The 25,051-nt window shown below is 42.1% G+C and overlaps 1 pseudogene; it reads right to left on the bottom strand.

Moving 5' to 3' along the window:
• Positions 1-23,915: 23,915 nt before the first annotated feature.
• Positions 23,916-24,450, bottom strand: LOC138528395 (probable ribosome biogenesis protein RLP24 pseudogene; annotated as a pseudogene).
• Positions 24,451-25,051: the final 601 nt, after the last annotated feature.

Consider the following 25,051-nt stretch of genomic DNA (forward strand, 5'->3'; position numbering starts at 1 on the left):
ATAAACTTCAACAATATAATCATCAGTGATACATCAAAGTTGCTAACATGATATAAACATTAATATATGTAAGGTCATCATATTCATAAACATAATACTTCTCAAACAATCCACAACTCAAAAATATTAAAACAGGACAATCACCATTTCCATTCTAAACAAACTACTACAATTTCAGGATCTAGTGTGCCCAAAGACCGACACTAAATATCAGTGCCGGGTCAATCGCATACTTTCTATACTTTTGCAAACTCTATAAAGTGCAGTATGTAATCCATTAAGACACTAACTGCAGAACTCTTCTGTCTGTATGTTATTATAATCATATACAAAGATGTCTAAATGCGTCATGTACAGGTCTCCAAGTTGTTTGCTGGATGTCATAACATTGTGGTTTATCTCAATCACATTAGCGATACCACACATTCTACAGACCTGAGCGAATTTTCAATTCAGGACCTTTCACTTATAATGTGGGGAGACAACTCAACTGCATTAATAACACATCTCCTTAGTTCAGTGGCAGGACAAGGCATCAGATACAGCTGCATTTGTATGTATGTATGTATGGCCCAACCTTGAATATGTGCAGTATGATTTACGATTTGCGAGGTGATCACAATTCTTTCACCAATCATTCAACAGAAATGTATTGAAGAAGTTCTCCTTCTGCTGTATACAAGTATCAGCCCTGTTGAGCACCCATCTAATTTCATCAAATAATTTCACATTAACCACACAGAACAATTTCTAAAGGCCAGACACTGAAACATAACTAACCAAGGCTTCCAGCCTGTAAATAACAGCAGAGCAAAAAACGTGCTTGTATAGCAGCATCTGCCCTTTCATGCTAAACTCAGCTGAACGATATAATATTTTTAGAATTATCCTATTAAGGACCAAAGCTTTTTTTTTAAAAAAACGTAATAACTTTCTGCATAACATTAGCAGGAGTTTTTTGTAAGCCCAAGTAGCAGTAAGTATCCGTAAATGCAATTGTTGCAGACAATATATGCAATATTAATGCTGTCATTTTCCGTTGGCCAAAATACATGAACTTAGTTGTGTCTACATTTAGGATAAGTCTGTTCTCATTGGCTTATTCACAGAGGTCATTCATCATTCTTTGGAGTCTGGCAGAAAGGTCCATCAGATATCAGTTAAAGAGCAGGAGGGGAAGCACACAGCCCTGCTTTGACTCTTTGCAAGTAGATATATTATGTATGCACCCACCACCCCCAGCTACTCAGGTGAACACAAACATGTGTGTCCTCTTGCAGTTGAATAATCATCTTTAGTACAGCCATAGGAGCACCCCACTTCATCAATTTCTGCCAAAATAGATTACGATTTATAGAGTCAAAAGCAGCATGAACAGAAATACCAGCTAGAGGATTGCCCTTTTTCTTTGATGCATTGATTAACCAATTAAGTGCTACAAAGTAATGGGTAGTCGAAGAGCAGCTCAGAAATCTATCTGAAATTGGCATAGAATTTATTCACTCTCCTCCCAGCCATTATACTCCATTAATAACATGGAAGCAAATAGTTTGACTGATGGCATTGTGCATTGAGAGCACTGCTCTCCTGAACACCCATGAGGACTTGCTCTCTAATCTTGATTCCTGCTCTCATTTCGTTCTCATCTTTCTTGACTTTTACTCTGCCTGTGATAGTGTCAATCATGCCACCCTGATAAATCGACAATGTGACACCCTTGGCATCACGGACCTGACTCTGGACTGGTTCACATCCTTCCTCTGGGACCAACCTTCCCAGGTTCAACTGTGCCCTTTTCTCTCCAATATCTCACTCTCCGCCTGTGGTGTCCCTTAGGGCTCTATCCTCCCACCTTGGCTTTTTAACATCTACCTCGCCCCTCTAGCCCACTTGATCTCCACCTTCTCTCCTAATTTCCTTTGTAATGCGGATGATATGCAGCGCTCCTTCAATCTTCCCTCCTCAGCCCCCACTCCTCTCTTGTTCCTGACTCCATGTCTGCAATTCAGGCATGGTGCACTGCCAACAATCTCTGTCTTAAGTCCAGTAAGACAGAGATCCTTCTCATTGGGACCCATGTCCTCTGACTCCCTCCCACACTCTGGCTACCCTCCATAGGCCCCCTTCCTCACCCTCCTGTGAAGCAAAAAAACTTGATGTCAACTTCAACTCCTCTATCTCCTTCTCTCCTCACATCACTAACCTTGCAAAGAAGGCCCACTTTCAGCTGCGCCTCCTCAGAGGCATTCTCACTTTCCTCACCTTCCCCCAGTAACTCAATGTCTCCAGAGCTCTAGCCCCTCGAGGCTGGGCTACTGCAACAGCCTCTTCCTCAGTTTGCCTAACTCCTCCCTTCGCCCCTTCAACAAATCCAGAACAGCTCTGTGAGACATCTCCTTGACCTCAAGCCCAGAGCCTACATCTCTGCAGCCCTAAATTCTCCCCACTGGCTCCTGGTTGCTGCAAGGATCATGTGAAAAACCCTCTGCATCACCCACAAGGCTTTCTGGGGCCTGGAACCCTGCTAGATCCAACTCTCTCAACCCTACCTTCCTGCTAGAGCCCATCTGTCGTCTAGTTCTAACTCTCTGCAGATCAGACACATTTCCAAGCAGAGAGTGGGGGATAGATATCTAACCTCCACAGGTGCCTCCTTCTGGAATGGCCTCCCTTCTCGTCTCAGACTTGAGCTGGATTTCCTTGAGTTCCAGACGCTTCTGAAGACCTTCCTTTTCTCTTCTACGTTCCCTCTCCCCCTACCCCTCCTATGAAATATCCCTGTCTGTCTTGACTGGTTGCCCGCAGGGGAAGGGGGCAGGAGTTTCTGCACCAGCTGGGGACACAGGAAGCTATGCATTCCTGCAGACAGCTTTGTTGGAGGCCATGCACCCTTTTCCATTTTGTTCCCGGCTGCCCCCCACAGGGTGAAGCCTACCAGAGAAAGAGCGCGGACACAGGAAGCCTTGCAGTACGGCAGGCAGCTTTGTCAGATGCCAGGCCCCCTTTTCCATTTCTATGCTGACTTTCCCCTGCAGCACGAGTGGGAAAGGGCACAGGAGTTGGCATCCACAGGGAGTTTGTGGCTGCTAAACCGGTATGATTTTCCAGGAGTCTATATGTGCCTACTGTTTTTCGCCGATGTGGATGAACAGGTTGTGCAGCCCTCAGAATCCGACCATGATAAATGGAATCACCAAGCACCTAAGCAGCACTTCTGAGCAGGTGAGATGCACAGTTGGATGACACGAGGCTGTTTCATTAAAACCACTGTGGAAATAATAAGGAAATAAGGCCAATGGAACTCTTGTGCTATCATTGCTATTCTGCTATATTTCACCACATTTTGTGAACCTAACTGATAACTGACTTGTGCAGGACTCTCTGGGCATATTACTATTTCCAATAAAAATGATGGCTTTAAGATGGCTACCATTATCAGCTCTCTTACATCTACCACATTGGATCAACCTATGGTACCATTCCCCAAAACGAAAATGATTGTCTATGAAAAGGAACATTGCAGCAAAGCAGTATGCTCACTTTGTTTGGGAACCGAGAGGAAGCCTACACCCTCATCAGTGAGATAAACCAATTTTTGTGTTCATCTACTCTTTCTGTCAGTGAGGTTTCTTTGGAAGGGAGGCAACTCTCTGCACAATGCTGAGCCCCTATTAAAACTGACAAGTCTATGGGCCTCATTACGAGGAGGGTGGTAAGGGGCTAATGGCACCGGTAAAGGTGCCGGAGCCGTTAACCCCTTACCACCCAATTGCGAGGCTGCTTGCGGGACCCGCTAAGGCCGCCTGGTTTTACCAGGCGTCCTTAGCGAGTCCTGCGATCAGCCCAGCATGCTAACAACAGGCCCATTGAGCCTTATAGGGGCTTGAACGGGAATGGGGATGTACCGGGTCCGGGTTCCTTCAATGAGGAATTACCGGACCCTCCAAGGTTGGAATGACCCGGTAATTCCTCATTTAAGGAACCCGGACCTGGTACCCGGTAAGGGTAATAGCGGCATGGCTACCTCCTAACTCGTAATGATCCCCCCATGTGTCTTTCCATGTGTCAGCCCAGTGATCATGGACAAATGGGACAAATGGGAAGCGCTAACCATTATTCTTACACCTCTGTACAGTCTATAGGGCCCTCTGCCAATAACCCTGATTCTTGGTCTGCCGTTGAGCCTGCAGTTCTCTCTGTTGCCACATAGCCCAGTCAGTGCAGATTTCAGTGACCCCATGCCATGGCCATCACCAATGTAATTCTAGATGGTGAGGATGGGTTCATGTCATCAGAGTTGATCATCCCTGATAAGCCCTCTGTTTTCCTTGAACATGACCAGGGTCTGCGGGGCATCAACAACGAGCCATTACTGGGCGAAGACATTTGTCTGATCAATGATGAGGGGAGAGTGGTGGGCAGCTGTGTTGGTTTGGAAAATGGGATGCTCAAGCCACTCCTATCCCACGAACAATCGGCAGAGTGTTCACCTATACAGTCTGGCGAGGGGAACTTAATGCACGAGTGCCAGCACAGCTCTGTTCTCGCCGAACTTCTCATTCTAAGGAATTTGTTCCTTTCTTTGATGGATGTTGTTAGGAAAGGCTTGAACAAAGGGGAGTTACTGCACCAGGAAGAGGACAGAAAAAAGGTTTTAAATAATCTGGTGAAACCTAGCCCAATCTGTATGAAATTTGCAGCAGTAATACCCGAGCTACTAAAACCATAAAATCTAAGAAGGGTGAGAGGAGGCTTATACACAGGAATAAATCAAGTATTAACTCGTAACTCCCAATTGTAGAGAAAGTGATGTTACTTGAAATGGCCATAAATAGCCATATTTGCCATAGGAGTGCCTACGAATCACCACCCCCTACGTATTGTCCCAGGTTATTAATCCACAGGTGGATAAGGAAGACATGTTAAAAACTGTACCTGACAAGGTGAAGAGCTGAATAGGTCACCCCGAAGATTTCTGCCATACAAACCCTAGAAGGATAATAGTTCCTCAGATACCTAAGGGTACTGTATGTATGCATAGGGTACCCAAATGGGTGTCAAATTATCATGAATCTAGGGAAGCACTCATGTGGCAATAAACCCCGAGCCAGGGGGCCATTACCACCTAAGGTAATGCCCCTGGGGCCCAAAGTTATAGGCCAGAGCGTAGTGAGGGCCTTAACAGGGGCCCCAGAGGCATTACCACTGGGTGGTAATAGCCCGCCGGCGAGGGGGTTATTGCCATTAGTATCCGAGGTTTGTAGCCCTGGGATACTAATGTCATAGTCAAAGCTTTTCAAGCAGCATTTATTTTGCTGTTTGAAAAGGTGGTTGCAGCAGTAAGCGTTAGTTCTAGAAACACTAGAATGCGTGTACTGCTTCATTACTATGGATCAACAGGGCGCCATTTTGGGTCATGATGATCTGTAGTAATGAATGGGGAAGAATGCACTAATGTGCATTTTGTAAAGGAGATAAATAGAGTGTGCAAATGTGAATGGCCGCATATACAGTAAAAATGGATAAGCACACATGTGCAAGGCAGTAATGTGCATTTTGTAAAGAAGAGAAATAGTATGTGCAATTGTAAATGGCAACATATACAGCAAAAATGGATTAGCAGACGTGCAAGGCAGTAATGTGACTTTTGTCAAGCAGACAAGCAGCATGTGTAATTTTCAATAGCAACATATACAGTAAAAAATTGTAGGCAGAGTGAAGGTGTTAAACTTTTCTTGTGACATGTGTAATTGAGGCATAGGAAATTAGTAAGGTGTGTGAACAGTAAGTGCAATTTAACAAAGCCAAAATAAGTATTTCGACATGTACAATTTATGGTAGCGATGAACAATATAACATGAAAATTTGTGTGCAGTAAAATAATATCATTGACCATTAAAGTGAACATTTCCATGAAAAGTGAAAGAGAAATTTGAAAATTGAGGGTTGGCGTTATTTGTAGAGGTGATGGACATGATAGTGGAGAATGAGGTAGATGAAGTAGATGCAGTGGCAGCATCTGTTGCATTGTGAAGTGGAAGAGTGGTATGATATTTAGTGTGTATTTGTTTTGCAGATTGGTCTTTGTGGAGAATGGAAGACCATGCATTTCGCCGTATGGCTTGCGGTTGCCAGTAATTGGAAATTGATGAGGCATTCTTGTGTTCAGTCGCAGGCATTATTTCTCTGGATTCCAGCCCAGCATTAGAAAGGAGTTGGATTGCAGTGGCGCGAATGCAGTGGTAGGTGTATACTTTACTTGGGTGCGCACGTTCACTAATGCGTTGCATGAAAGCACCCAGAGTGTTTTTACCTAGTGGGCCATTGCTGTAGCAATTTCTTCATCTTTGCATTAGTTGTGGATGAAGTGACGAGGCATTACAAAAAATCATACTGTTTCTGATGGTCATTTTGAGATGGAGAGGAGGAAAGATTTCACTGGACAGTTGGGACCGTTAGCAATAGTGTACATCCTTCCTTGAGGACTAATTCATTGTTGGTCAAAAGTTTGTGGTGGTTCTTTAATAACCCGTTCTATGTGAGGTTTGCATATTGTTTGCCATTTTCATCTGTTTCTACCTTGAAAACATTAGGTGGCAGTAAATGAAGACCGTCACGTCCTCTTCTTGTGAAATGTATTTGTATGTCAAACCTTACTTGGTATTGTTATGTTTGTGGAAAAGCTGTATTGAAGATGTCGCATGAGAGTAGACTGGAAAGGTCACTGGAGGTAATTGGTGATTTATGTTGAGCTTGGTCTTTTCCATTTTCGACAAAGTCTTTCAAATATGGCGATGTATACATTGTTGGAAGCAGTGAATTTCCCAGTTTGCATTATGTTAACTTTTCTGCTGAAAGGTGAATTGATCAGGTGATGGTTTATACCGGATCACAGAGGGATGAGACTTTGTGGTTGGTATTCTGTACCATGTACTGAGCAAACCTCAGCATAAAATGCATGTAGATAGGAGGCCAGAGTATGGAGTGGTTGCATTTCAAAAGAAGTGGAATATCCTTTTTGTGCGAGCCAGCCTTTAAATCTGTCAACTGCCCATTTGGTTGCACATTGTGTGTTTTGCTCACATCTATTCATTTCCAGCAGATCAAGGTCTTCATTAGCCACTGAAATATGTCTGCTTGCAATGTTTTTTGTGGCCTCTATATGCATGTTACTTTGACAGTTTCTAGAAGTGGTTGGTCCTTCTTCACTTTCCATGGATTTATCAATAAGCCACTCCTCGATGGAAAGATTGCTGGTATTTGAAAAGTTTATAACAGTGTTGTTCATGGACATTTTCCGGGTAGCTGCTCCAGTTCCAAATGGGTGAAATGTGAGGAGAAAGCTTTTGTTCATGAATGTGTCCGCTATTATCTAAGTCGCAGCGCGTTGTGTCAGAGTCGCAGATTCTTCAAGTGAATTCAGGAAAATGGTGGCATACGGAGGTAAGTCAGTAAGCTTCAGTGGACCCAGTGCGCGATGCACGCAAATGTATAAACGGGATTACACTGTGGTGTGACTCGGAATAGAGCCAATTCACATTAAGTGTATCCCGTGGCATTGACGCGCTGGGTATTAATTAATAAATGCACACAATGGCTCCGAGCTGTAAGAGGGTGTCTATTTGCATCATAAGAACAAATTCAGACCTGTACAAGTGTATGTCATTGGGATAGTAATGCTGCTGATCATGTTAACATTGTTTTCAAGAGCCCAGATATTGCCAGGTACATATTGCGTTTTCTGGCAAGATGCCAATCACCCATGAACATTGTAAGTATACCCACTGGCCATGACTCCAAAAATATACTAAGAAGCCCAATGCTTTCGGGACGAACATCATTCCACTTGGGAAAATGCTTATAGCCTATTTTCCAAAGTTGAGACCACGATAGAAAATGTTGAAGTAATGCTATTATGTCCTTATTTATGGTTCCCCTGTGCTATGTTGCCAACTACCCATTTGTTCTGTTTGATCCCAAATGCTTTAATACTTAAAACCTAGGGTTAGGGTTCTTTGCACGATTTGTTTAATAATTGTTCTGTTTTTATCTGTTTTGCAATACTTTTATGCCTCAAAGCTGAAATAAAGTTATTGATTGATTGACTGGCAGCCTGGTTCATTCGGAGTCATACATGTCACCTGATCTCCCTAGTCCAGTCTACCCCTCCACTACGTCTCCACCGCACCTTCAACCGGAACTTGACATTCTTGGCCCTTCCCCCTGCAATAGCCTGGCTTGGCCTGCACCCTTGTAGCCCTTCCAGCCCTTATCTCGCATTTAGCTTGTGAACCTCCCTTCCCCTGCACTCTCTGCTTTTCCTGGCTCTGTCCACCTGGCGTCCCCTGGCACTATTTCTTCTCACAGGACCTTCACCCTGACCGTGACTTCCCCCCTCCACTCTCCCCTGCACTTCTCTTACTGCACTTGTGTGATCCGAATGTCTCAAGGTCTAGTAGGCGAGAGGATCAGTCCCACTCCTCGCTGGTCTCATGGTAAGCCTCCTTGATGCTATGACACGTGTTTTTCACACGGATTCCACCCGTTTTTCTTACAATGCCTTTCTTGGATTTCAGCCTATCTATTGAAGGCTGCGCCTCGGCGCTGATATTCTCCGGGCAGTTTTCTGCCTACCTCATGGTTCTCGTTCACCAAGCCACTTTCCATGCAAGCATTCCACCATTTTCTCAGGTAAATGCTTTCTGCAACTCTTGTCACCGCCAACCTCATAATAAACAGACCTCTCATTGCTTTTTTTTTTTCTCTTTCTGTTTCATATTCTATGTATCAATCAATCTTGACTTCTTCTACCACTACAATGATTGGTATGTTATTTACATTTTTTATGCAAATGTGCATTTTGATACACTGTCTTTTGGATGTTATGAAATCGCACATGTTAATTGCAGACTTGCCCCTGAAGGATTTGTAAATCCGAAATGCATTGGCAAAAATTTTCTGGTCTGATGTAAAATGCTAGTGGCTTTTTCTTCCTCACTAAGAAGATATTAGTGATGGCTCATATCATGAGACGCATTATTCTTTTACAAAATCATTTGTTGATAAAAGGCTTTTTGTAAAATCACTGAACTTCTATGGCTATCATCATTTTTGAATATGTAAACATTTTACTTTGGAATTCATCAAGCTTTGGAGAGTTTACATTACTTATATACCCTGATTGGGTCTTCCAAGAGAGCGGCTGTGTGACCTTGTATCCCACTTGGTCTTTGGCTTCTTGTGTATTTTGAATTTGGGTGTCCCCTTATTCGTCACAGCCAGCTCCTTTTCATAATTTGTTGACAAGGAATTTCCAAGGAAATGAACTTTTTCACAGAAACGAATTTTTAAGAAACGTGAACATCTCACAGTGGTGCCCACTCTTTGTTCTCTTCTCAAGGTCTAGTATGATCATTTTATGATTGTCCTCCCTGTTCCCCCACCCTCTTGTCTGATTGTGCTTTAAAACACATTGGGCCTCATTACGAGATTGGAGGTAGCCATGACCTTAATAAGGGCATGGCTTCGCCCAAACTCGGGTCCGGCTCCGGGTCCCGCAAAAGGGAAATTACCTGGCCATTCCTACCTTGGAGGGCCCGGTTATTTCCCATTCGCGGGAACCGGAGCCGGTACGTCCCCATTCCCATTTCAGCCCCCATAGTGCTCAATGGGAACGGGGAGGATGGTAGCAGCGGTACCATTTATAATGGTACCGTTGCTACTATCCTGTTCTGCTCGCAGGTGCTGCTCTGCACACCTGGTCTGACCAGGCTTGCAGAGCGGCACCCGCGGGCTGACCTCGTAATGTGGCAGCATGATAACAACGGCACCGGTAGCACTGCCGGTGCCATTGTTGCCTTACCACCACAGACGTAATGAGGTCTATTGTGTATAGGCGCATTATAAATACCTGATAAAGAAAATAAATAAATAAAACTTTTCATATATGTGCTCTAGACAGGAGATCTTTTTAAATACAGGGACCAAGGTGGTCTCTCTCCAAGAAGCCTTATTTTAACCCTCTTAGCAGAGCTTTTGGAATAAAATGGCTAGAATATCAGACTACGCTTCAGTTACTTTTTAGTACAACATTTGCCAGGCCATTTGGGCCAGGTGTCGTAAATCGCTTTACCTTATTAATAGCAACAATGACAGAATCATGGTCAAAGTCCAAAGTTAAGGCTGCCTTCCAAATTGGTAGGTGTCTTTTGCCATGGCAGTGCTCTATGTTGGAATCCTGACTGGATCGGATAAACTTACACCAATTACCACTTATTGAGTTGATGTGTTCTTCTCAATAATCATTCCTACTTTGTCTAGCCAGTACCCACATCAGGGAAATATTCCCATTTTTCAAGCTTGCAATCCCTCGCCACTGGGCAATCAATCAGGATGGTATGCAGTCATTTTAACAAATTTAAAATAACAAATGAAATTGTAACGATCAAAATATCGAAAGGTAAATAGGTAGGGACTGGAGGTAAGGCGTTAAAAGGGGTGGCAGGGGATTAAGGTGGGGTTACAAATGTGGGGAAATTGGGGGAGTGTGGGGAAGAGCCCCCAAATAAAAAACAAAAATGTTCTCATAATTTTATTTGTTAAAAAACCATTAGTTAAAATCACATGTAACCATCGGTATCCACCTATAATACTAATTTTTGTTCTTCGTAACCTCTCTCCCTATGATCACACCCCCTATCCCTTTTCGCCTAGTGGAACATATCTTCATTCTCAGAAGGCGCTTGTCATCTTGAATCTGTTTATCATAGAGGTTCTTTTGCACAATACACATTACCCCGGACAGTGCCGAGGCTAAGGTTTTGATCCAGTTGTCCGATTAATTGGCAGTCATACATTTCAGCCGTGTCCATTCATACCTGACCATATCAGTCATACATTTACTCATGGCAAAATGTATGCTTATGCGTGTTTGAAATTATTGGCGGGCAACCTTCCTCAGAGTCAGCGCAGGTAACAATTATAGAGCCATTTGTAATAACACATTTAGATTTCTGTATATTCAACTTCCTTTGGTGTCTTCTCTCCCTCTGGGTATATATATACCATCATGCATCATCTTCTTCAATGAACAAAACAGTGACAATGTTCTTGTTCTCAGCCTCTGCACTTGTCAGTATGAAAACAATGCCTCATTGCTTGTCTTCTTGCTCAGATAATTCTTCGGGGGGCTAGGGCAAAGTCCTTCCTTGTTGTGCCCTATCCTCACCTTTCCATTTCAGCCGCAACATTCTCTAAAATTTGACAATGCGTGCTTACATCTGTGTGTATCTTATTAAGCAGCTTCAAAATAATGTTTATGGCAAACTGTTGGGAGTCCAACGTCGATGAAGAGATCATTGTGCTCACTATGAGTGATTATTCTTTGTTCACATCACTTGTATAAGCATATAGCATTACAGACGCTGATATTGTGATGTTATTTCTCTGAGTTGTTTATTGCTGGGCACCCTCAATGGCCTCACCAGAATGCTTCTCACCCCCCTGTATTCACCTTCTGTCCCCTTTTCATTTTTGGTTTGTAAAAAATAACATAATTTTAGGTGGGAATTATTGTCCCCCACTGTTTATTCTTTGAGTTCTGTGCCATCTGACTGTGTCAGTGCCTGCCATCTTGCCTGCCAGTGACTGTCTTGCTGCTCGGGAAAGTGGCAGACATGGTCCCACTTACCATTGTGGTCGTGCACCACACACCAAGGCCTTGCCCTGCTCCCTCGCACTGTGCCTGGTCTGCCTAGCCCTGCCAGTGGCCCAGCTGCCATCACCATCATTGGCCCAGCTGATGTTCGGGTCATGTGAAGGATCATGTGACTTGCCCTATATCTCCAAAAGTCTAGTTTATCCTAAGCCCTGAGGCGTACCATTCAAAGGGCAGCCTTCTAAAGGCACTGACTACTCCTGTTTGCACCTGTTTGCGCCTGGTCATGCACCGATTTGCAATCCACTTGGTCTACCTATTTCTCATATTCTCTGGTGTTTCCATGCCTTGTCTTGTTCCATCTAGGATAACCCACAGTAATTTTCCTCAGTAATCTTCTGCTTACACCTACAATCATTTCATTTTTTTCTGTCCTCTTATTAATTCAGATGCTTTACCCTTCTTTAATTGTGGCCTCCTTAATGCCTGCTCTGTCTGTAACAAATCCCACTCGATCCATGATTTATTTTTTCACTGTAACTTTCACTTTCATTTTTTAACCAAAACCTGGATTACTTCTGATAATTATTTCATTCCAGCTTCCTTTCACACTGCTTCTGTGTTTTCCCACAGTCCTCGCCCATCTAGGCATGGTCAGGGTACTCTGTGTCTAGTCTATTTTCTGTCTTCCTGATTGTTGTTTATCGTCCTCCTGAACTAGCTACTGATTTTCTTGAACATCTGACATTCTCTTATCTCTTCTTCCTTCTTCCTCACCTCTTTTTCTTCTTGTGGACTTTAAACTCCCCTCCACTAATTCATCTTACCCCTTGTTGTTTTCAATCACTGTTACCTACCACCTACATTTCCTTCCTTCTCCCCCTTCCCATCAGTCTAGCTTCTGCCTTGATATAATCTTCTATTCACTTCGGTCTTCTTTTCAGGTGTCTTCCTGTCCCCTTTATGCTTTTGATCATGTTCTACATTCTTTTCCTTTCTCTCCTCCAGCTCCACCTCCTTTTTGACTATCTTTACTACTGTAATCTTTCTTCCTTTGACTCTGTATCCTTTGTTTCTTCCCTACATTCTTCTCTTCCATCAATCTTCATTTTTATCCTTCTTTTCTCCCGATACAGCTACCAGCACTCTGCCATCTTCTCTGTTATCTGTACTTGACTCAGTCTCTCCTCTGCATCACTTTTCTACTACTGATAAAGCTCCTCAGCCCTGGCTCTCTCCTGATTATATGTCCCTCCACTGCCACCTGCATAAAGCCGAAAGGGAATGCAAACATTATCGATCTACCTTGGATCTTACTGTACTTTCAGCTCTACACTCTTCTTTTGATTTTGCTTTACTTGCTGCAAAAAAGCATACATTTCTTTGCTTACACTTTCCCTCTCCCATAAGCCTCAACATCTTTATCAACTTCTTCACAATATCTTGTCCTCAAAACCACCTGATTCATCTGCACTCTTGTCTCTTTATTCCCCTGACTTTGACTACTGTTTTACATCTAAAGTGGCAAATCCTCACACAGCCTTTACTCTCTCAGTTACTGGTCTTTCTCCTAGACTATCTTCACACTCTTTTCTCTTGTTTTCACCTGTTGTTGATTCTAACACTTCTGCTCTATTTGTCTGGGGCCATTTTACTGCTTCTACTTCTGGTCCTTTTCCATCTTCTCTTATCCCTCAGGTCTATCCCCATCTTCTTCCTTATCTTACTTCTCTCATTAATGCTTCCTTTGTAAACTCCTGTTTTCTGGTCACGCATGCACTTATTCTTCCTATTCTTGAAACATCTACACTTGACCCATCTATTCTTGACAACTTTCGGCCTGTCTCGCTTCTGCCATTCATTTCTATAATCCTCGAGCTGGCCTCTTACGCTCAGGTAACACATTATCTAAATCTTCACTCTCTTTTCCCATCTCTTCAACCTGGCTTTCGTCCCTCTCACTCCACAGCTCTCACTGCACAGAGACCTCTCTCTTACATGTACCTAACTCTCTTCTCTCCACTCGTCCCTCTGAGCATTCATCTATTTCCATCCTTCTTGATCTTTCTGCAGCTTTCAATACTGTTGATCACTCTCTTCATATATCTTCTCTTTCTACCTTGGGTATTTCTGGATCGGTTCTTGAATGGTTCCATTCCTATCTCGGTCCGACTTTGTAACTTGGGCTGGACATGCCTCCACCTAATTTTCTCTTCTTAATGGTTTCTCTCAAGGCAGTGTATTTGGTCCTTTCCTCTTTTCTATTTATACTGCCCCTCTGTCTGCTCTTATTTCTTCATTCTGATTTGCACTGTGTGGGATGTATTAACCCACTCTGCTATACTATGCGGCCTCACTCAGCTATCTATGGTGCGAGAAACAGTAAAATGGCGGCACCATCCTTGTGCGTGCCAAAACCTCCAAAACTGCATTTTTCAACACACAAAAAGATGGCTGCACAATCTGTGGTGGACCAGAGCACACACTGCAGAAAAAGTGCCAGTGGGCTCCAGGACAAGTAATCATAGAGTGCAGAGGGAGAAGTAGCGTTTTACAAGTGGAACTCCAAAATGTGCCTGTAAATGACATTTACTTTGCTGCTGAAACTTCAAAATGCCTGTACATAACAATTTCCAACACTCAAAATCTTGCTTGTCGCCAACATTAATTTAATCTAATGAAGCACTGTGAATTTACAAGGTACTGAAATGTTAAGAGCAAAACACCTTCTCAGCAAAACTGGATTGCCTGTGAATGACAACTCCTGTCAAAGACCTTTGTGCAGCCACAATGGGCTACCTGTGAGTGACAGCCACTGTCAAATGGGCTCTCCTGATTAAACTTTAAGGTTGTCTAAACTAGAGGTCTGCCGGATTAGCAAATATAAAAGGACTGTTGCTGAAAGGAACACGGGTCTCAGTTGTTTTGATCCCACAGGTTTAAATCAAGAATGTAAATTATATATGTTATTTGATGCAACAAGTTTGTTTTATGCTGGATTTCAGTTCAAGAAATTAAGAATTAACCTGGGCTGGCTGGGCCTGCAAGGGGTTGAAAATCGTGTTTCCACCCAAGGGGAGGGCATTGCTCTCAGCAGGTCGTCACTGACACATGATAATTGTGTGGTATGCCAGACTTGTGTCTGCTGCCAGGGACTGAACAATGGCAGATTTTCCAGGCCAGGAAATGGATGTGTGAAGAGGTCATACACTAGGCTTGCATAAGGAAATCCCAAAGGTGGGGGCTGCTCTTTGCCTGCATAGACAGATAAAAGGTTGACCATTTCCTGCTAATGAATATGTAATGAACATTTTTTAGAGATGTATAACTCCCTATCAGAAGTAGGGAAAAATATAAAAAGGGTAGATTAGTTAATCAAATTTTTGACCCTACTTTTGAAAATGTGGTGGAACTGTGTAGCATATTCTGAACAGGCATGGCAATATATGTGGTTTTATGGGAACTGTATTTATGCTAGAATTGTCATACTTTGCACACACATTCCTATGGTAAACACGCATATTTGTGGAAATTTTGAGACATTTTGAAAACATTTTCATGGCAAAATGGACAAAATGCTGCAGAAAGGCGAAACAAGATCTCACAGCTGTGGGATGTTGATGAACAGATACTCCATAAAATATGTAATCCTTGTATGTGATTTTTGTAGAGGTTACAAATGTATAAATATGTATGTAGGACACAATTCGATTTTGATACTGGTGGCTAGGGGAGGTTTCTAAGTATTGTAAAAATCAAACCATAAACCTGACATCATCTGTCTTTGAACCAATCACCCGGATGCAAGGCGGAGATGAGGCTCTGATACAATCCCATTTCACAGAGGCAAGTTTAGTTAAGCCGGCCCATAAACCCATTTGGTGATGTTATTTGACAGGATAATTAGGGACATCTGACAACACATACACTCAATCTCTCTTCTGATTCCAGTGAAGCATTTTGATCCAGCATTCAACATCCAGCCTTCAACATCCTTCTAGATCCAGATGCCAACCACCAGGCCAAGCAGTAGCTGAACCATTTTAAGCATGGCCTCTGTCCTCAACTTATCCTCACAACCCAGTGAAGCTCTGTGGTGGGGGGAAGCATCCTGAAACTATCTGGCTTGATACCATAAATGATTGCCTGCTGAACTTGCCAACCCGCTGATCTGAAATATCCAGAAACAAGAAGGGCAGATCCCGTGGTGTTCCAGTGACTGGCCTAGCTGATCCTGTCCTGCCTGATGTGCTGTCCTTCCCTGATAGACTCGATCCAATTGACCAGAACTTTGACGGTCCAAAAATCTTAAATCCCATTGGATTGTGAGTATTAACAGGACGCTAGAGAACTATTGTATACCTTGCCTTATCTTGTTCCACCCTAATCTCTGGACTATCCTTACTTTCATAACCAGTAATAGTGTCAAACTCTTTAGTGCTTTACTATCCTGTCTATTTGCTAAAGCATCATTTTCATAGTCATTTTTATTTGTGTAACTCTTATCCATAAATCCCACTTTGAGTGTTTGGACTGGTTCCGCTGGGGAAGGCACTGGGGATCTGTTACTGAAGTCATGAATCAGTCTCAGAGCTTACTTCGTCCTAACCTGGTTGTCTAAATTGAATGCTCTAGTCTTGAATAAAAGCATAATCCATATTTTCCATATTTTCTGGTTTTAAACTGAAGTCCTTGTCCAAATTTGCGTCATCATTTTCTAAAAACACCTCTCGCTAAATCCTATATAAATCCCTCAGTTTTAACAATAGAAACAACATTTCAACTCTAACTGATACCTAACATCCTTAGCTATCTCCACAACTGTTTTTTTTCAATATCGCATAGTAAAAGTTTGCCGCAAATTTGCAATTTCAGGCAAAGTACACGTGTCTTTTGCCCATTTCAAAGTGCTTTTTCCATCCCATCCTGATCGGAAGTGTATATTGTGGTTCATATTATAGCCCATGCATGTTAGGACCTGATTAGTGTTGCTTTCTTTAGAATTCATCTCCATTTCAGCATTTTGACCATTTTGCAGTATTTCACCAAGCCATGTCACCTGTCATTTCAAAGTGTCATTTGCCAAAATAAGGTTTTCTATCTTGTGTGGGAGGGAGGATTGCCTATAACTCTAGACATTGCATTTCATTCCCGAAAACCCTCTGATTACCCACATTGGTGTAGGATTGCTCATTTGTATTTATACAAAACTTTGCAGGGGTAACATTAACCTAAACACTATCTGTGTGCAAAACAAGACTGTTCTTTTTCCCTGAGTTTTCTATTTTGCCTCCTTATAAGTGAATTCAATTGCTTGACTTATATTTCTGAATTGTATTGTCACCCTTTGGGTGATTGCTGCCTCATATACCTATCTATAGTAAACCTATGAGTGATTTAAATATTTAAATAAATAAATATTTCCCTTTGCAAACTAGCCTGATTCCTGGTGACCTGTGCAGTATTTTGAGAAGGGTGATGTTATAGACAAAAATAAATAAGTGTTTCATTCGCGCACTACATGCTAAGCTAGACTTGGGTGTGTGCCTGATTGAAATCCCTTACAACTGTCTTTCCGCTGTTTAAAACTGGATGTCTTCCCACTTTCTCCACCTCAACCCTGTTGCAGAGCCCATTAATTGCAACTGAGATGTGGTGACAGCATATGCATATTTCCTAAATGTCTTACTATTCAACATATATTTTCATTGTTTTTACAGAAGCATCAATTATTAATAAATTCTCTAAATCATGGGTCTACAAAACCCATAATTATTTCTCCTATTTATTTCTTTGACTTTCCATAGCAAGTCTACTTTTATCTGGAAAGATTAGTATAATTTAATTTACATTTTTAAAATATGACTACTTATGTTTAACATCAAATTCCCTAGAGATAATGGTGAGTATGCAGCAGAGAGGAATAACTTGCATTACGTTCCTGGAAAGATACACAGGCAGTGTGTGGCTTTCAATAATGTAGATCATATCCCAAGTTTAAATTTGTCATTGATTCTCCTCTTAAAAGTATACATTGAAGTAGAGATCAGGCATTCCATTAGTTATGATTGCTAGCTTAGTAACAATATGAATTACCGAGTGAAGAATCAGGGGCCCTGGAACACTCAACATCTCATGGTAGAGATTCTTACACAATCATTTCTGCCAAGTGATTTTTTAAAGACCAGCAACCGGATGGGACATTTTGACTGTATGGACAGGTACCTAACAAACTCAACTGACGAGTACCACAGGACAAATCTCCAGTTCAAAGGGCAGAGAAATGTCTTTCAGTTGAAGTGCCTTCACCATGGTATCCACCGGAGCTTACAGGGCCGTGTTCTCCTTTGAAGTTCCAATGACATCTGATTGATGACCTCTTCATACAAGGAGGTTTGGTGTAATCCACAGCAGGCTACTTTTCTCTTTTAGGGAATGGGTTTGTGAATATTCAGGATAAATCAGAAATTGTACCAACACAACAAATCAGGTTCCTGAGATTGTAGATTCAATGGTGTGCTCCCTTCATCATCCCAGCTTCAGTATTAAGACTTTGGAAAACGAATTGAGGGAGATCCTTCATTACCTTTCCATATTGACTATAAGAATCTGATGCAAACATATTTTATTAGGGTGTCAGGTATTGAGAGAGTACCCCAATTTGCCAAGGTGGTCGAGAGCCACACATCAACTGATAATAAATGCATGGTTCCTCTGAACTTTGAACATTAACAAAATGGAAATATCCATGGGGCATCATCCTGTAGGTCTTGTGCAGAAGCAGATTGGACTGGTCTGCCCCTTTTGGAGTGGGACCAAGCCTGATCTGCATATGGTCTTTGCCCTTTTGTAATGGCTTGGCAGGCAAAGAACGATGGCCTGGAGGGTTGACCTGAGAAATTCCAGAGATTAAAATTAATTCTTAACCTTCCAGCCATCCCCTCTTTTCTTTTTGTTGAAATCACCCTATGAATGTACAATGTGTCTCCCATTTGTGAATATTAACCATCAAAAGTGTACTTGATCATTAAAGAGGGGGAGGAACCTGGGATGATGAGATACATGGAGAGATGGGAGACAGCAGTAGGGCATTCTCTTGAGGGGGATCATTACTCTGTCCTATGGGCACAAATCCCCAAGCTAACCAGGACAATCCAAATATAAGAAATATAGACAAAGATGATGGTCCAATGGCATTTGACTCCCGAGAGGCTGCACAAATTCTATAAGGTGATCCCAGAAAGGTGCTAGAGGGAATGTGGTAAAGTGGGAACATGGGAGCTCATTTGGTGGGAGTGCCATTTCATCCAATTATACTGGCAGGTGATCCAATCAGTGCTGGAGCAGATCTTTGCGGTAGAATTAGTGGACTCTTGAGGAAAGTCACAAAGAAAAGCATATGTGATCCTCATGATGGCAGGGGGACTGGTGGTAGCCCAGAAATGGAAAAGAAAGGAATGCCCCACAGAGTATGAATGGGTGGGGAAAGTATAAAACTTTGTAGCACTAGAGTGTATCACCTACTTCCTCCAGGGGGAACTCCAGCTCTTCCGCATGGAATGGGACGTAATATTGAGGTTCCTCGCCCAGACTTCTGAGGCCATGAACATGGGACAATGTAGTATCACGACTCATAGTCCAGTGCCTAAAAAGAGACATGATGCAGGGGGGGTGGAGTTAAAGAGGGGACAAAGGAGGGGGAGGGTAAAAGATAAGGCATGGAGAAAGGAAGGGGGTTCAAGCCTACGGTTGGAACATGGGTGGGGAAGAAAGAGAGGGAAAAGGAGGGAGGGGAAGTTGTTCTGTTTGTAAATGCCAATAAAAACATATGTAAAAAAAGAGTGTACTCGATCCAAGACACTATCAGTAATGTCAAAGACATTTTGAGATTCTTGCCTTACCAGTTCAGTTACACATAGAATTCCTACCCAGGATCCACAATACAATATGATTGCAGACTGATGCACAATAAAGATAACAGACTCCAATGACTGTCACCTTTCCCATCACATTATTAGAATGGAAATATAGTGCATTGTCATGTGTATTGATATGTTTGCACATAGAATCAACACATAATTACTAATGTTTTTTAGCTGGAGGCAAGACCAATTTGCAGTCCCAACAGATGCCCATTTTCAGTCATAGGAACCAGTCATGTGCTACGATTTCCCACCCTCTTCACTCATTCCAATGTGGCTAATGAACATCCAAAGACCAGGAGCATGTTTCATGCTAATAATCCTCTTTTGGCTTTACCAAGGAGGAACCCCTTGATTCTTCAGAGGAGCATGGATATACTGATGCTTCTCCCTTATTTCCATGTCCTATTATTCCTGGGAAGGAGAACCCCTCCAATGTTTTTGCAGAATCTCTCCAACCAATGGCATGGAAGAATTCTGGTCTCATGTGTCCTCCTCTGCACTTGGGAACACTGAAACAGTATCCCTGTGAGAGTCATGGACCTTTGGCACCAGGGCAATGTGTCATTCTAGATAGGAATGTTGGTTTGGCTAGTGTCTTTCAAGAGAATTAATTCATATGTGATTTCAGTTGCAAACCTCATAAGCATAATTGCTCTTTCTCACTCCTACTGGTCAGTTAATGTGTACAAGTTGTCTTTTGGGAACTTCATGATCAGGTGTATGGAATACCAATTGGTGATCATCTTGGGTTTGGATGATCCTTCAAGGAATTAAGAGCAAAAGTCCTTCTATACCCAGATACTCAGCATTGTGGGTCACTAACTTAATCCTCTCACATTTTCAGGTGGGGGATCACAACCATGAATTGTCTTTGCAGGCTTTATTAGCAATGCTGCTTGCCCTATTTTGTGTCACTTCTTTTTGAAGAGTAGCAGCGTTTAGATCCCGAGACTAAGGAGCATGCACATGTACAGGTGTGTAATGGTATAGATTGTTTTAGAGTGGTCATTCACACCAAAGGGTAAGATCAATCCAACCAAACTCACACTTGTGAGAACGTAAACAAGGAATGATAAAGGTTTTAATGTGTACATAAAAATGAGTTTAATTAGAAATAATTCTGTTTGGGATAAGAATAGAATCTCAGAGGACTACTGCCCTAACTAAAAAGGTTCACTCCTATGAGCTATAGTTCAGAATGAGGAGAAGACCATGAGCTTCAGATTCCTGGGACAGATTATTTAACATGTGCACCAGTACTGAAAAGTGTGCAGCTAAATGTACCCTGCGTTTTGATGCTTAGTAAGTAAATATGGAATGGAGCAATTGTTTTTTGTACAAATCCACATCATCAAAAAATTGCTTTTGGGCAGAAAGGTAGCAGTCAGTTTTCATATGATGTCTACTGAATAACATACAAATACAGGTGTGTAAACATTTCTCTTTTTATGCTGCTCAACAAACAGTAAAAAGGAAATGCAGTTTGCCTCATGTGTGCCTAATGTGCATATTTGAAGATAATATGTAGTTTGGCGGCAAAAACACTATTGCCTACTAAGAAAGCATCACAGGTTGTGCTAAATTCAGTACAATTAAGGTAGTGTTCAATCCTAGGGACAATCTGACATTAGACCATCCCGAATGATATATTCAGGATCATTTTAAAACAATGGAATGAGATATAGGGACAAGGGGTATGCATCTCTTTTGTCCGTGATTTGCAGTGAGTCAATGATATCTCTGTATGTTACTGTCTCACTTCTGATTCTGGGTCTGAAATGGAATTGAAAGTCCCACAGTAGACCATATTGATCTGCTTGTTCTTGCAGAGCTATCATGCTTTCAAGGACCCTTCCCAGAAAATGAAGTTGGGTAATCATGGGGTAGTTAGCAAGGGTGCTTGTGTCCCAATGTGCTTCTTTGGTGCATTAAGCCACTTTTGTGATGAGGAAGAGGTCCCTTGAGATAAGGATCTATAGATGCTATTTTATGAGAGGCACAAGTGATTGGTACTAGATTCATTTGATGATGGGAAAGGGGAAGATATACTTGTATGTGATCATTTGAAGAATTTAAGGATTGAGAGTGCATCAACAGAGATTGACCATCATTTAGAGCATTATTGAAGTATACAGGAGCTAGGCAGATTTTTACTTTATTCTTCAAATATCATCTGAAGTCCCACAAGCAGCACAGTATCCTTCCTTTCAGTAGGTTCTCTATCTTTCAGTTATCCTTTCAATCTAGATCCCTCACTACTCATTATTCCCTACATTACATAAAATGCACTGTGCCGGCTGGGATCAAGATACTACACACGTCCCTCCTATTAATACAACATCAATACAACACAAAGTGTTTGAATCTTTCAGGCCTGCTGATCAACCTGTGCGGCCTATCAGCTCCACACCTCAGACCATTGTCACTTATGAAATCCTTTTTATCATCATTTACTCATTCACAGTTAACATACTCTTTTTGGTCACTTTTACAACTCTGTTCATGTTCCAAAATCCACCATCATCTTTTCTAACATTCACTACCTCACATGTTGAGGACCACTTCATAGGACCTTGCCTCAATGGACCAGGCAGTTTAATTCTGGCATAGTCTCCTTCTTTTATCTCATTTTCTTTTACCAACTTTCTCTCATTGTACCTCCATTTGTTTTTCATGTGCTTTTCTCTCATTCTCTCCCTCACCTGCTGCACACTCTCCCACAATCATCTTGCTCGCCCCATCCATGGAGGACTCAATTTGTAGTTGGGTTTTCTCCCTCTACACAACTCAAATGGTGATGATTCAGTCATGGCATGAGGATATAATCTGTGCGCCACCATCCTGTACATCACAACAATCTCCCAATCCTCACCATTCACACATGCCCACCTAATGCAGTCTTTGATCACGTTATTGAAGCGTTCCACCACACCATTAGTTTGAGGATGATAAATCGTGGTCATCTTATTTTGCATACCATTTCTCATTAAATAATCTCTAATTTCTTTAGATTTAAATTGAACGCCATTGTCAGTAAATAGTTCAATCAGGTACCCTTCTCTCCTAAACACATCCTCTATGAAAGTGATAACATCTACAGTCGTAATAGACTTTGTGATCTTCACCCCTACCCATTTGATAATATGTCAATCAAGACAATTCAATATTTGTCCACACCTTTGCCATGAATGTGTCCAACATTGTTCATGCCTACTCTTTCCCACGGCATGCGGGGAACTCTAAGACTTGACATGGGACTTTCCTTTGGCACACAATTTGTATCACTTAAACAGCACAGTACACAGTCCCTTACTGTCCTTTCTACTTCTAAATCACAACCCAGCCACCAGAATTCATCGTTCAACGCTTGTTTGGTTTTCGTGATACCCTGGTGTCCCTCATGAGCTGTTTCAATTATCCTTTTCCTCATGTCAGTGTGTGCAATTACTCTATCTCCCCTCATGACATAACCTCTTTCCACATGTAGTTCCTCACTCACTTTACAAAGTCTTTCCAAGTTGGTTCTACCAACTATCTCTTTCTTCACGTCTTCGCCTCTCTCCTAAATTTCTTTCACTTTCTTACGAATGCTATCCCCTTCCAAACTCCTTTCCCACTCGTCATTCATTATCATCTTGGGCTCAACATACAACACACATTCATCGTCTTCCATGCACTCATTTTCTTCTTTCCCATCCACTCCAATACAAGACAAACAGTCTGCTGGCATATTCTTCTTTCCTGGTACATATTCTACATCAAATTGATATTCTTGCAGTGCAATAACCCATCTCCTTATACGCAAGGATCCACCATCCAGACGCTTCTTCTGTAATGTCTCTCTCAAAGGCTTGTGATCGGTACATATGACAAATTCAACTGCCCACATAAATCTTCTAAATTTCTCTATTGCCCACTTGACAGCAAGAAGATCTTTTTTCAATGGTAGAGTAATTTACTTCTGCCCCTCTTAACCAACATGATGCAAAAGCAATGACAGACTCCTTGTTTTCTTCAATTTCCTTGAACACAGCACCTAGTCCCATATTCTTGGCATCCATTGTAATTATCGATTTTCTAGTTCGTGTGAAGTCGTTAAGAGAAGGTGTCCATTCTCATGCAGCTTTGATAGCAACACATTTTTTTTCAGTTTTGGAACATTTTTATTCTTACCAAACATTCTTTGGAAAAACAAAAATGCAGAACAGTAAAATATTTTGCTTTCAAATTATCCGATTTACTGGACCAAAACACCAAGGAAACCCCCAAGACAACAAATCAAGTTTTGCACAACAGTGGGATAGGACAGGCTTTCCAAGTATAAAAGTGAATATAAAACTGCTCAATAGTTCCAAGAATCGGCCTCCATGTCCACATCTTCCTGCAGCTTCTGTACCATTTTGTCTGCCAGACGTTTTGCTTTGCGTGCATGAGGTGCACGCACAAGATGGATGTTTTGTTATACCTCTTTGATGTCCTGCGCCTTTTCCACCTCCTTGCCCTTCCTTAGTCTGTTCATGATGAATCTGGCCTGGCGTTTCTGTTTAATCTCTTCAACTCTCTTCATTGCCTCAACAGATTTGCTACACAACTCTCTCCTATATTTCACAGGTTCATTTCTACGTTTTTCAAACTCAAGGGACTTGTCCACAGTCAGCTCCTTGCCAGTTGCTTTTCAGAAAGCCTTGGTCCATCTCACTTTCCTGGGGTTTTGCTTCTTCTTAAAGTTCTTGTGGCATTGTGATTGGCAGAACCTAAACATCTTGCAGTCGTTGCGGAAAAAGATCATTCCGTGCCCCGAGTACAGAGGCCCGGAGCAGAAGTAACACTTCTCGATACACATCTCTTGGAGGAGGGCCGAAGCCCGGTGTTACCCAACAACGATCCACAGGGGAGAGGAAGTGACATACCGATAGCAACACATTCTTGAGCACACTCCGAGCTCCATATGAATTGAGCGTTATTTTTAAGACACATCTCAAATACTACTCTGCCATGCCAAAGAATGTACGCACAGAATACGTATTCTTTGGTTCAACAGCACTCTGTATGTTGTTGGCAAGTTTCTTCTTTACATTAACTCCATCGGCCGACACAGTGTGTCCTAAATACTCAATCTTTGTTTGATTAATTTTGCATTTTTCCTTACTGAGTGTTAGGCCTCTTTTGATCAGTACTTTCATCACCTTCTCTGGCCTCTGATTGTGTGTTTGTTTGTCTGGTCCAAATACCAAGATGTCATCTAGAAATCATATTACCCCCTGTACATCCTTAAAGATATCATACATGATCCTTTTTTAAGGTGTTTCTCCCTAAGGTATCTGAAAAGTGTCGTGTGCTGCAACCTGTAGGAGTCCTGAGAATGGGATACTCACATCTTACTGCACACATATGTGAAATGATAATCAAGGGGACAATGAGTGGGCTCTCTTATGATGACCCTTGTCCACCCTCAGAGCGAATAGTAGGC

Source organism: Ambystoma mexicanum, chromosome 7q, assembly GCF_040938575.1.
Source record: "Ambystoma mexicanum isolate Mex_15411 chromosome 7q, UKY_AmexF1_1, whole genome shotgun sequence".
NCBI lineage: Eukaryota > Metazoa > Chordata > Amphibia > Caudata > Ambystomatidae > Ambystoma > Ambystoma mexicanum.